Source organism: Heterocephalus glaber, unplaced genomic scaffold (assembly GCF_053883595.1).
Source record: "Heterocephalus glaber isolate CG9 unplaced genomic scaffold, H.glaber_assembly_v1.0 deba00001523, whole genome shotgun sequence".
Lineage (NCBI taxonomy): Eukaryota > Metazoa > Chordata > Mammalia > Rodentia > Bathyergidae > Heterocephalus > Heterocephalus glaber.
In genome coordinates this window covers 20,263,549-20,277,716 of record NW_028258327.1, presented here as the reverse complement: position 1 = coordinate 20,277,716, position 14,168 = coordinate 20,263,549, and the positions used below count along the sequence as shown (strand labels likewise).

The following is a 14,168-nucleotide window of genomic DNA, read 5'->3' as shown; positions in this document are numbered from 1 at the left end:
GTTTCTATTCCATCCTTGCTTTTCCAAATCCCTCACTGCATTCTATATTTCTTTCACATTTTGTTCTCATCACAAATTTCCTACCTTTGATCCAACAAGTGTCTTCTCACAACTTTGTATTTTATATCCTTGTCTCAGGAATTTCATTTTAAAGAGTTTCTAATATGGTCTACTGTCTGATTTTTTTCAAATGTGTAATTTTATTATCATTCACTAAACAAATACATACACAAAAATTAAAATTATTCAAAGAAAAGCAATGGAAAGGAAAAAGACTATAATAATATTCAAATATAATAGAACTCAACCAAAGCAAAACTGAAAAGTACTTCAACATTTTTCCATATAATTAAAAAAAATCTCAAGCATTAACAAGACATCGAAAGATATGATTTGTTTTAGATTCTCAAAACTAATATTGAACAAATACTGGTTTGGAAAAAAATTCTAATTAGTTAGTAGACTCCACATAGGCCAAATTTTTTTAAATTTAAATTTCAATACAGTCATGTGACCCATGATGGAAATATAATCTGAGAAATATGTTATTAGGCAATTTCATCTGTGTGTATCACAAAGTACCGCACAGAGTGCCAACTTCTAAGTGCAAACTGAGAAGGTATATGTCAATCATCTGTGATGGCACCTTGATATTATCCAAATATGCAGTTAAACACAAGATACATGAGGCTACCACTGGCGTAGTAGCACACTGTTTTACAGAAAACTCTTTTATGTAAGTAGGATTATGCTCTAAAGGATGAAAAGCACAGCATATTATAAGTACCTAAAACAGTAACAGTCATTTATCACACTATCGAGTACTGTGTACTGTACATAGCTGTATATGCTTCTTCTGGAAACACACCCTTCTCTCCTTTGATCTCAGTGACTCTTCCTTCCAACCCACTGATGAGCTCCAGCCTAGTCTCTATCTACATCTCTTCCTATAGTTTTAAACACAATTTATATTTGAACTCTTTCCAGATTCCAGCCTGTAACTCTGATCTCTCCCCTTCTCCTCCTGCAACCCCTAACCCTTTGAGCCTTTTCTTCATATTTCAAATTATCAATTATTCATTTTAATCATTTTAATCCATAATTACACTTTCAGTTTCTCACACTAGAGAAACTATTTGATACTTACACATATGTGTCCTATTTATTTCACTTAAGAGTATGGCCTCAATATGCATCCACTTAGCTATAAATGTCACTAGTATCTCATTCTTTATGGCTGAGTAGTACTCCATTTTATAAAAACCACATCTGCTTTATCCAGTCTCCAGTTGATGGGCACTTGGGCTGTTTCCAAGCTTTAGCTGTTACAAACTACGGTGCTATAAACATGGGTGCACATATATCACTGTGGTATGATTCTTTTAATTCTTTGGGGAAGATACTTAGCAGGGGGATAGCTGGATCAAATGGGACCTCTAGTCCTAGTTCTTTGAGGTATCTCCATACTGATTTCCACAGTGGTTGTACCAGTCTGCACTCCCACCAACAATGGAGAAGGGTTCTTTTCTCCCCACACCCCTGCCAGCATTTGTTTTTGGATAATTTTTTTATAACAGCCATTCTTTCTGGGGAGGGGTAGAATCTCAGTGTTGTTTTCATCTGCATCTCTCGAAGAACCAGTGATGTTGAACATTTTTTGATTTATTTACTGGCTGCTTTTACTTCTTTGAGAAATGTCTGTTCATTTCAGATGCCCAGTTTTGAATTGGGTCTTTGAATTTGGGGGGGTCTGATTTTTTTCAGTTCTGTATATATTCTAGATAGTAGTCCTTTGTCTCAGGTACAGCTGCTGAAAATTTTTTTCCACATTGTAGCTTGTCTCTTAGCTCTGTTGGTGGTTTCTCTTGCAGTGCAGAAGCTTTTTAATAAGATGAGATCCCAGTTGTTGATTCTTTGTGCTAGCTCCCGTGCTACTGAGGTTTTGTTCATAAAGTCTTTTCCTATGCCAATGACTGCAAGAGTTCTACCTAACTTATCTTTCAGCAAGTTTAGTGTTTCTGTCTTAATATTTAGATCTTTAATCTGCTTTGATCTTACTTTAGTGCATGGTGATAGGTATGGGTCTAGTTTTAATCTTTGGCAGGTTGAAATCCAGTTTTTCCAATACCATTTATTAAATAGACTATCTTTTCTCCAGTAAGGGTGGTTGGATCCTTTGTCAAAGATGAGGTGGCTGAGTATGTCAGGAGTTGCTTCTGCATCTTCTACTTTATTCCATTGATCCTCGGGTCTGTTTCTTTGCCAGTACCATGCTGTTTTTATCACAGTAGCTTTGTAATATAGTTTCAAGTTGGGGATTGACACCCCCAGCTATGCCTCTGTTGCCTGGAATTCCTTTTGCTATTCTAGGTCCCTTCTGGTTCCAAATAAATTTTTGGATTATTTTCTCTAGTTCTGTGAAGTATATTGTTGGAATTTCAATTGGCATTGAATTAAATCTATATAGTAGTTTTGGTAGTATGGCCATTTTCATTATATTGGTTCTTCCTACCCAGGAACAAAGGGATGTCTTTCATTTTCTTATATCCTCCTCGATCTCCTTTTTCAGAGTGCTGTAATTTTCAGTGTAGAGGTCTTTTGCTTCCTTTGTTAAACTGATTCCTAGATATTTCACTTTTTTGGATGCTATTATAAAAGGAATTGTTTCCCTAATTTATCTCTCAGTGAGTCTATTATTTGTGTATAAAAAGGCTATTGTTTTTTGAGTGTTGACCTTATATCCAGCTACTCTACTGAATCTGTCAATTAAGCCTAGAAGTCTTTTGGCAGAGTATTTTGGGTCTTCTATGTAAAGTATCATCAGCAAATAATGACAGTTTAACTTCCTACTTTCCTATCTTTATTCCTTTTATTTCTTTCTCTTTTCTAAATGCTATAGCTAATGTTTCCAGAACAATATTGAACAGGTGTGGCGATAGTGGGCATCCTTCTCTTGTTCCTGATTTTAGTATGAACATTTTCAGTTTTTAACCATTTAGTATGATGTTGGCTGTTGGTTTTTCATAGATAGCCTTAATGAAGTTGAGATAAAGACCTTCTATTCCAACTTTATGTAAGGTTTTTATCATGAATGGGTGTTGGATTTTGTCGAATGACATTTCTGCATCTATTGAGATGATCATATGTTTTTTGTACTTGACTCTATTAATATAGTGTATTACATTTATAGATTTACAAATGTTGAACCATCCTTGCATCCTTGGGATAAATCTGACTTGTTCAGGGTGTATGATCTTCTTGATGACCCTCTGTATTCTGTTTGCCAGTATCTTGTTGAGGATTTTTGCATCTATGTTCATTAGGGAGATTGGTCTGTAGTTCTCTTTTTGGGTTGGGTCTTTCCCTGGTTTTGGAATCAAAGTAACACTTGCTTCCAGGAATGAATTTGGAAGCCTTGCTTTCCTTTCTATTTCCTTGATGAGTTTAAAGAGTAATTGTGATAGTTCTTTTTTAAATGTCTTATAGAATTCAGCAGTGTAGCCATCAGGACCTGGGCTTTTCTTTGTTGGTAAATTCTTTATTATGTTTTCAATTTTACTCATTCTAATTGAGGTACTTAGAATTTCTATATCTTCTTCATTTAACTTTGATAATTCATATGTATCTAGGAATCTGTCCATTTCTTCTGTGTTTTCCATTTTATTAGAGTACAGGTTCTTGAAGTAGGTATTGATGATGCTCTGGATTTCTGCTGGGTCTGTTGTGACTTCACCTTTTCCTTTCTCTTTTTTTTGGGGGGGGTACTGGAGATTGAACTCAGGACCTTGCACTTGTGAGGCAGGTGGCAGAACCACTGAGCTAAATCCCTGGCCCTCCTTTTTCATTCTTAATTGCATGGATTAGAGCCTTTTCTTTCCTTTTTTGATAAGGTTGGCTAAGGGTTTTTCGATTTTGTTTATTCTTTTGAAAAACCAACTCTTTGATTCATTAATTTTTTGTATCATTCTCTTAGTTTCTATTGCATTGATTTCTTTTGTGATCTTTATAATTTCCTGTCTTGTAGAAGCTTTGAGTTTGTTATGCTCTTCTTTTTCTAGGAGCTTGAGGTTCTGCATTAGGTTATTTATCTGAGTTCTCTCTGTTTTCCTAATATAGGCATTGACTGCTATGAATTTACCTTGTAGAATTGCTTTCATTGTGTCCCATAGATTCCTGTATGTTGTACTGGCATTGTCATTTACTTGTAGAAACTGTCTAATTTCTTCTTTAATTTCCTCTGTGACCCACTGGTTGTTCAGGAGGGTGTTATTCAATTTCCAAGTGTTTGTGGGAGTTTTGCAGTTTCTTATGTCATTGATCTCCAATTTTATTGCACTACGATCTGATAATATACCAGGGGTAACTTCAATTCTTTTACATTTACTTAGACATGTCCTATGAGCCAGTATGTGGTCTATTTTGGAGAATGACCTGTGCACAGCCGAAAAGAATGTATATTCTGATTTTGTGGGGTGGAACACTATATAAACATCTATTAAGTCCATTTGTTCAATAGCTTGATTCGGTTCTAGAATTTCATTGTTAATTTTTTGCCTAGATGATTTGTGTATTTGTGATAGTGGGGTATTGAGGTCCCCTACTACAATTATATTAGTGCTTATTTGGTTTTTCATGTCCATTAATATTTGTTTTGTATAGTTGGGGGCATTTGTATTTGGTGCATATATATTTAGGATTGTCATCTCCTCCTCTTGGATTGTTCCCTTCACAAAGATGCAGTGACCATCTTTGTGTCTCTTAATTAGTTTTGGTTTGAAATCTACTTTGTCTGCAAATAAGATTGCTACCCCTGCTTTTTTCTGCAGCGTGTTTTCCATCCTTTTACTTTCAGTCTATGAATTTCCTTTTGAGTTAGGTGTGTTTCTTGTATACAACATATTATTGGATTTTGCTTCTTAATCCATTCTGCCAGTCTATTTCTTTTGATTGGTGAATTGAAGCCATTAACATTGATAGTTATAATTGATAGGTATTGACTCATCCTTGTCATGATGTTTTATTATTGTTGGCTCTTTTATTTCTTATTTTTTCCCCCTTTCCCTTTAGTTTCTTACCTTGCCTGGTGGCTTCCCTCTGTTGGGCCTCATGGAGTTGTGAACTTCATTGTCTTTTTCTAGGATATTGTTTAGAATTGTTTGGAGTGCTGGTTTGGTGTTCATGAAATTTCTCAGGTGTTCTTTGTCATGGAAGTATCTAATTTCCCCCATTGATTTTAAAAGATAATTTTGCAGGATACAACAGTCTAGGTTGGAAGTTATTTTCTTTTAGGGGTTGAAATACTTCACTCCAGGCTCTCCTTGATTTGAGGTTTTGTGTTGAGAAGTCTGCTGTGATTCTGATGGGCTTTCCTTTGTAGATGATTTGTTTCTTTCTTTCTTTTTTTTTTGTTACCGGGGATTGAACTCGGGACCTTGCACTTGCAAGGCTGGCACCAGTACCACTGAGCTAAACCCCTGGCTGGTTATTTGTTTCTTTTCTCTGCCTGTAGGATTTTGTTCTTCTGTTGGGTTTCTGGGATCTTGATTATTATATGTCTATGTGTAGATTGGTTTTGATCATGGGTAGTTGGAGTTCTATATGCCTCACTTATCTGTATGTCCAATTCTCCACCTGTCTGGGAAGTTTTCTACTATTACTTCTGTGAACAGTTTTTTTAATGTCAATTGTACTTTCTCCTGTTTTTTCATGGACTCCTATCAGTCTCGTGTTATTCTTCTTTACATCATCTAGCAGCTGCTGGATTGATTTCTCGTGGTCCCTTACCATTTTTAAGAAATCTCTGTTTTCATGGTCCTTAACTGCAATCCTATCTTCTATATCTGATATTCTATCTTCAGATTTCCTTAATCTGCTAAGCATGCTTTCAATGGAGTTTTTAATCTCCTGAATATCTGTTTGAATCTGTTTCATGGATTTCATTTCTTTCTTATGTTGGGTGATCATGGTTTCCATTTCTTTCTTATGCTGGGCATTCATGGCTTCCAGCATGTTTCTGAGCTGATCTATTTTCTTTTTATCAGTTTCTCTTCTAGAGCCTCTAATCATGTCTTTCACTCTGCTCACCATCTCTGTAGTTATCTGGGAGATTATTTCTGTTTTGAATTTTTCTAGAGCCTCATGTATCTGCTTTGTTACTTCCTGTGCTATCAGTTCAGGGTGCCCAGGTGGTTGATTATCAGACTTTTCCACCTCATTTGCCCCAGAGTTTGCCTTTTCTGGGGTGGAAGTCTGAGTTTGTGCCTTGCTTAAATGTCTTCTCATTTTTGTTTTTGGTACTGTCCTTGGTTTATTTCCTGGCTTGATACTTTGAAGTTCCTTATTGTATCTTTGTTGATGTATTTAGAACACTTCTGGAATGATTGCTTCTCAGAGGTGTCTTCCAGGTACAGGTGATCTTTAGGTTTTGAGTCTCTAATGGCTCTGAGGCTGTTTCATTTTCATTATACCAGGTAGGACAACTGATTAGATCAATTACAACACCTTAGCCCAAGTGATACGATCAGCAACACAATAGCATCAAGTACCTTTTAGAAAATGATAATTTGTGGTGCTTATTAACCTGTCACCTCTAACTGTATGAATTAAATCAAGATCAAGGACCAATCCAACATATGTTTATAGTGAATAAACTCTTCAATATAGCAACTTTACCCTTTGGGATGGGGAGTTAGAAGGAGTTGAGGAGAGAGGAATAGGTAGGTAGGTAGGGGAAAGTCAGCAGTGAGGCCAGAGAGCAGAGGCGAGAGAAGGAAAGAGAAGAAAAGAAAGATAAAGAAGAAATAGGAATTTGAGGCAGAACAGGAACACAAAGGGAGATGAAGAACAATGTGGAACAGCAAGGGAGTGAGGCAGAAAGAGAGAGAAAGAAAAGAGAAAAGAAAGAAGAAAGAGAAAAATAAAAATTTTAAAAGAGTAGCAAATTAGAAAAAATTAAAAATAAGAGCAAAAAAAATAGTGGTAATTTTGAAAAATAACAAATAAAAGACAAAAATGAAGGGCCTCCTTCAGGGTATGTCTCTGCTGTCACAATAGACAATGTGGGCAACAATGTGCAGTTATAAGTCAATGAGTCTCAGTAAGGCAGTCACAGACTCGTGAGATTCAGGCAAATTTTTGGCTGCAAGTCCCAAGTTGAGCTCCCTGTCCTCCTGCAGGGTTGAACTCTGCCAGATTCTACTGCAGGTTCCAGCTGCCTTTCCCCTGAAGATAGTCTAGGTTCCAATGGGAGGTGATGATCCTTCCAACTTACCAAACACGGTTGTCTGGTGTGCCTTTATTGCAGAGATTCTCTTCATTTTTCCAGTAGGCTTCAGTTTTCATCAGGGAGACTTAGAGAGGCCCTCTCTCTATTGTTCACTTCTGCAGTTCAGGACAATGGCCTTTATGTCCCCTTGTGTCTCTGTAGTGTGGAACCAGGTAGCTGCACAGCCAAGAGGCCACAGGCAGAGGGGTAGGGCTAATTTGGCAGCTGGTGGCCATGGGGGTGGGGTCCTCAAAGTCTCCTGGTTGCAAGTGGGCAGGGTGAGCTGGACAGAGCAGGGCACAGCCACCCACGACTGCTCTGACTGCATGGCCAAGCTGGCAGCTGAGGGCCATTCCCGGGGGCAGGGGGGCTACTGTCTGATTTTTGAGCCAATCAACTTCATTTTTACCAAACTAACAACTTGTATTTAATTATGATAAGTTATGGTGTATCAAAATACTGAAATACTAATCAGCAATAAATGAAAATGAACTATTGATATCCAGAGCAACATGAATGATTCTCAAAATTATGCTGTTTGAAAGAAGGCAGACAAAAACAGTAAATATTGTGTGATCCCATGTTTTTTAAAATTCTAGAAAATGCAAACTAATCCTTTGAGACAAAAAGCAGATCAATGGCTATAGGATTTAGTGGTGTAAAGAATAGAAGGAAGAGACTAAACTTGACTAGGAGGAAATATTATGGGGCTGTTGATGTCCATTATCTTGATAGTGGGGATAATTTCATGGGTATGTACATATGTTAATATTTATCAAATTATATACTTTAAACCTGCAGTTTATTGTATATCACTTATGCACCAATAAGGCTTCTTCAAAAACTTTTTACCTGCTAGGAAGGTAGCACATTGCATTAAATATTAGAACTAAAATACTAAAATTATTCAAGGATTGAATTTTACCAAAAATAACTAGCATTTAGTTAATTTTCTGACTCACAATTATAAAATAAAAGGAAGGTGCTAAGGGTACACCTCAGAGGAAGAATGTTTGCCTCACATGTGCAAGGCTTTGACCTTGTGTGTGAATTCAAGACACACAAAGGAAGGAAGATAGGGAATTGGGTAATTGGATGCTGCCAATAGTCACCCAACATCCTGCCATTAAAGTGATAGATTACTAAAGAATAATTTGAACAGTGAAAACTTCCTTAAAATTCTTGTACTACAATAAAATACAAAGGAGCAAAGGTAAGTCAAGGGAGAAAGGGTAATCTTTTCAACAAACGGTGCTGGGAAAACTGGACATACAGACTAAAAAGAAATACACATAAACACTACACCCTTCACAAAATGATCATAGGCCTAAATGTAAAACAAAAAATTATAGAACTAGAAGATCATAGGAAAAAAGTCTAGGCAACGTTGAAGTTGATGAAGACTTTTTAAGTAAAACACCAAAAGCATTATCCATACCAGAAAAATATTGATATTAAGCTGGACTTTATGAAAATTTAAAGCTTCTAGCACTGAGAATGTAGGTCAGTAACAGAGCACTTGTCTAGCATACATGAATCCTTGAATTCAATCCCAGTACTAAACAAACAGACAACAAATAATACAAATAAACTTCTGCTCTAATAAAGACTTCATTAAGAGAATGAGAAGACAAGCCAGACTTGGAAAAAAATTTTCCAAGACATATAAGTTGTAGGGAACAGGGGAAGGAGATGTTACCAGAACCTCTGTAATAAGTCCTAGTCTCCTGTGAGCCATGGCAGCACACAGCGAATTACAGGAAAGGTAGACAAATAAGAAGAGAAGAAGCTGAGCTTTGGGTCTGATCAGTGCTGCTCTGGGCAGCAAAGACAAAAGCCCCCTAGCTTGCAGCACTTTTTATTCAGTACATGGGGAAACAGATGTAACAAGTGAAAATGCAGAGTTCAGTACTTTACATTGGGATAAACAAGGTGTAAAAAGACTGAAGGGCAGTGAAAATCTAAAAACAATGAGGAACTATGCAGATGAAGATTTGGTTCCTCCCTGGTGTCTCCCACAGGTGTGGTCTTGTCCTGGAGATTACAGCATCCAGGGATCACTGAGGTCTCAGTTGTGACACGAGGCCAAAATGTAATTATGTCTGGAATGTTGTAGCTGGCCTAGGCAAGAGAACTAGGCCTACTCAAATGATTTTTCCCTAGAATTATGTAACATTGCTCCCAACAATAAGTGATAAAAGACTATTATGCAAAATATACAAAGAATTCTTAAAATGCAATAATAAGAACAAAAGTTTTAAATGAACAAAAAATTGAACAGTCATATCAAAGAAGATACAGAGATGACACATAAGCATATGGAAAGATGCTCAACATCCTATGTCATTATGAAATTGCAAATTGAAACAAGACCACTACATACTTATTATAATGGCCAAAAACAAACACTGACCACACTATGGTAGCTGGCAAGAATGTGGAGCAACTAGAACTCTTGCTGTTGAGAATGCAAAATAGCATGGCCACTTTAGAAAGCAATTTGACATTTTCTTACAAAATTAAACATACTCTTAGCATGTGATTGCACTCCTTAGTATTTACCCAAATGAGCTGAAAACTTATGTCTACGTAAAACCCAGTAGGTAAGTGGTTATAATACTCTTATTCACAATTGCCTAACCTGGGAAGCAACCAAGATATCCTTTGATATATGAGCGGATGAATAAGCTGTGCAACATACATACAATGAAATACTATTCAGTGATAAAAATAAGCTATTAGGGCACAACATACATAGAGAAAATTTAAATGTTTATTCCTGTGTAAAAGAAGCAATCTGAAAAGGCTGCATACGGCATAAATCCAAGTATGTAACATACCGGCAAAGGCAAAACTAGGGAGACATAAAAGGATCTGCAACTGATAGGAGTTAAGAAGGAGAGAGGGATGCATCGGCAAATCACAGGGGGTTTTAGAGCAATGAAAATATTCTGTATGATATTGTAATGGTGGATACAGGTCATAATGATACATTTGTCCAGATCAACACCAAAAGCTAATGCTAATGCACACTATAGATTTCAGGTGACAGTGCTTTGTCAACATCTGTTCATCAGTGTGCCAAATGTACTGCTGCAGTGCAGAATGGTGAGGTGGAGAAGGTGGGGGACATGGAGTAGGTAGGAACTTTGTACCTTTCCACTCAACTCATCTGTGAGGCTAAAGCTGCTCTAAACATTAAAATGTGTTAATTGAAACAACAGGAGTGGTTACAAAGCCTTCCTTGGAACCTATCACATGACATACCTGCGCCATGCCTTTGGTTATCTACATACCAAACCAGCTTTTCCCCACTTATTTTTCATATTCATTCTATACATATCAGTGCCCACCATGTGCTGAGCACTATTGTAGGTACTACCGGTAAGAACAAAGTAATAAAATGAAGCAGATTAAAAAACCACTCAGAAATTTCATATCTGGGGGTCTTCCTGGAGGAAGTTACATGTAATACAAAATTGTCTATACTGGAAGGCATCTGTCCCAGTGTTGTTTATCATGGTGAAAATCTGAAAATACGGTAAATAATACAGAGGATTACTTTGGCAAATTATGATACAGCCACTCAATTACATAAAAAGTATCCATAATAAGATATGAAAGTGTTTATTATAATGTTAAGTAGAAAAGAGCAGCATAAGGTATGATAGAAATGTATAACAAACATGAATCAACACACAGAATGAGTAATTACTCAAACATGTTAACAATACTAATCTTTTGCTAATGAAACAGTAGAACTTTATCCTAAAAAACTTCAAAAAAATTTTGTTAATACATGTTTGCTGTACTTCATGCTTACATTCCTTGTAGGGAGTTGGTACATGGACATTACACATCTTAATTCTTTTTTCATCCCTTTCTCCTTCCCTCTCTCCCCCTTCCCTCCATTTCTTGAACTCTTCCCTTTTGCAAAAGATTTATCTCCCTATTTCTTATTGTCTTTTATTTTGTTCTTTATATTTTGCGTTTCTCATATACAGAAACCATGTGATATTCTAACTTACGGATTTGATTTATTTTATTTAACAATATTGTCTCAAAGTACAACCATTTTCCTACAAATGCCTCAAGTTTATCCTTTTTTATGACACAGTAGTATTCCATCATGTGTAAATACCACATTTTCTTTATCCGTTCATCTGTTGATGGACATATAGGCCACTTCCAAGATTTCACTATTATGAATTGTGCTGTTGTAAACGTGGGTATGCATATATCACTGTAATATGTCTTTAACTCTTTTGGGAAGATACTTAGAAAGGGACCAGTTTTTTGAGGAATCTCCATAGTGGTTGTACTAGTTTGCATTCCCACTAACAATGTAGAAGGGTTCTTTTTTTTTGGTAGCGGGGATCAAACTCGGGACCTTGCGCTTTCGAGGCAGGCGCCAGAACCACTGAGCTAAATCCCTGGCCCGAAGGGTTCTTTTTTCCCCTGAAGCCTTCCCAGCATTTGTTATTGTGTTTTCATGTTTTGTTTTATTCGTACATGTTTACAGTACAGTTTACATTCACCATGGGGGATGCGTACATTTACATAGCACATCTTAATTCTTTTTTTTTGTCCCCTTCCCTTCCCTTCCCCTCCCCTCAACCCTTCTTTCCCTCTATATTTACAAAAGCTCTATTTCCATTCATTTTCTTTGTTTTCTTTAAATCCTTTTTCCATCCTTCCCTCCCCTCATTCCCATTGCTTGTTCTCCTTCCCATTTGAACAAAGTTTTTTCTACTTCCTAGTATCTCTGCTCCATTTTGCTCATTAATATTTTGGATTTCTCACACAAGAGAAGTAATGCAATATTTAAACATGTGTGTCTGATTTATTTCACTTAAGATTATGATCTTGGGTGCATCCATTTCCCTAAAAAATGCCTCATTTATCTTTTTTTTTTTTTTTTTTTTGGTACCGGGGATCGAACTCAGGTCCTTGTGCTTGCGCAACAGGCAATGAAACCACTGAGCTAAATCCCCGGCCCGCCTCATTTATCTTTATGGCAGAGTACTGCTCCATGGTATATAAATACCACACTTTCTTTATCCATTCATCTGTTGATGGGCATATAGATTGCTTCCTAGATTTAGCTATTATGAACTGTGCTGCTGTAAACATGGGAATGATGTGTTACTGTAGCATGATGTCTTTAACTCTTTGGGAAGATTCCTAAAAGAGGAATAGCTGGGTCAAATGGAACCTCTAGTTTTAGTTTTTTGAGGAATTGCCATACTGATTTCCATAGTAATTGTATCAATTTACACTCCCACCAACAGAGAAGGGTATACACACACACACACACACACACACACACACACACACACACACACAGCCTTGCCAGCATTTGTTATTGGCTGATTTCTTGATGATAGCCATTTTTTCTGGAGTGAGATGGAATCTCCATGTTTTTTTAAAAAAATTTGCATTTCTCCAGTGGCCAGCAATGTTGACCATTTTTTCATGTATTTATTTTCTATTTGTACTTCTTCTGAGAAGTGTCTATTCATTTATAAGGCCCATTTTTGGATTAGGTCTTTAAATTTGGGAAGGTTAATTTTCTTTAGATCTTTATATATTCTGGATATTAGTCCTCTGAGTAGGTGACAAAAGTTTTTTCTCATTCTGTAGTTGTCTCTTCACACTGTAGGTGAGTTCCTTTGCTGTGCAGAAGCTTTTTAATTTGATATAATCCCATTTATTGATTCTTGCTATTATTTCTTGTCCAATTGAGGTTCTGTTCAGAAAATTCTTGCCTATGCCTGTGTCTTCAAGAGTGTTACTGCTGGGGATTTAGCTCAGTGGTTCCACCACCTGCCTCACAAGCACAAGGTCCCAAGTTCAATCCCTGGTACCAAAAAAAAAAAGTGTTACTTATCCTTAAAAACATTCTTAAAGAGCATGTGTTATTTTTATAATGGAATATTTCCCTTAAATGATTTTTAGCCTAGATATTTAATAAAGACTTGAACGTCTAGTCAGATTTTCATGCTTTTCTATCATAGGTGTGTACCTAATAATTGTGGAAGCCAGAATTGCTTCCATGTGTACCCAAGCTCATCATTACACCTGTCAAGCCACTTCCATTATCCTCTCCAGTTGTCAAGATTCTCAAGGATTAATTTAAATGAAGCACAAGTTTAGCTTGAGACTGTGATTTGAGTATAGACAATATTTTGATGATTTGTCTGAAAACATATTTTTTCAAAGTTTTTACCCATCAGTAGGAAATTTGATATAGGATGTCCTCTGTTTTTGTAGTCTGAAAGAATCTTGACTTTAGAATATTTATTTAAATATTAATTCATTTACAAAAATACTTACTAGCATATCCTGGAGCCTAGGCATTAGTCTAGGAGCTGAGGACACAATGGTGAGTATGACTGGGTCCCTGCCCCAATCCCAGATGTATGCTATAATAAAGGGAGACAGACATGAATAGCAACAGGTGACAGAGTATTAGGGGAACTGTGGTAGAAGTCTGCAGGATGCAATGGGAACTCAAGTGAAAAAGTGACTCATTGTACAAGGTTGGAATGTTTGGTTGAGAAGGACTTCACCAATAGGAAGATATATGAACTATGATTTGAAGAGCACAACTGGGCTGGACAAGTAATCCTGTCAAAGCAAGTCACTTCTGCTACAGCACAGCAAAGCAAGAGTCATCTGGAAGTTTGAGATCAGGTGCAGCAGGGGTGAGGTAAATGTCCAACAGAACTTTCCACAGTGATGGAAATGTTCTCCATCTTCACTAATTGGGTAGCCACTAGCCAAGCAGGGCTAGCACAACTGAAGAAATGAATTTTTATTTCATTTAACCTTAATTACTTTAAATTTAAATAGCCTTGGCAGTGAGCCAAGTGCAGAAGCCTTAAGGAAGAAGCAAGTGGAG

General features: G+C 36.8%; 1 protein-coding gene and 1 pseudogene across 7 annotated transcripts in view; both read left to right on the top strand.

Annotated features, from left to right (window-relative positions):
- Positions 1-14,168, top strand: part of Cfap206 (cilia and flagella associated protein 206) — a 135,160-nt gene that overhangs the window by 7,035 nt on the left and 113,957 nt on the right. The gene's annotated exons all lie outside the window — the stretch shown is intronic.
- Positions 1-14,168, top strand: part of LOC101703539 (growth hormone-inducible transmembrane protein pseudogene) — a 34,646-nt pseudogene that overhangs the window by 19,250 nt on the left and 1,228 nt on the right.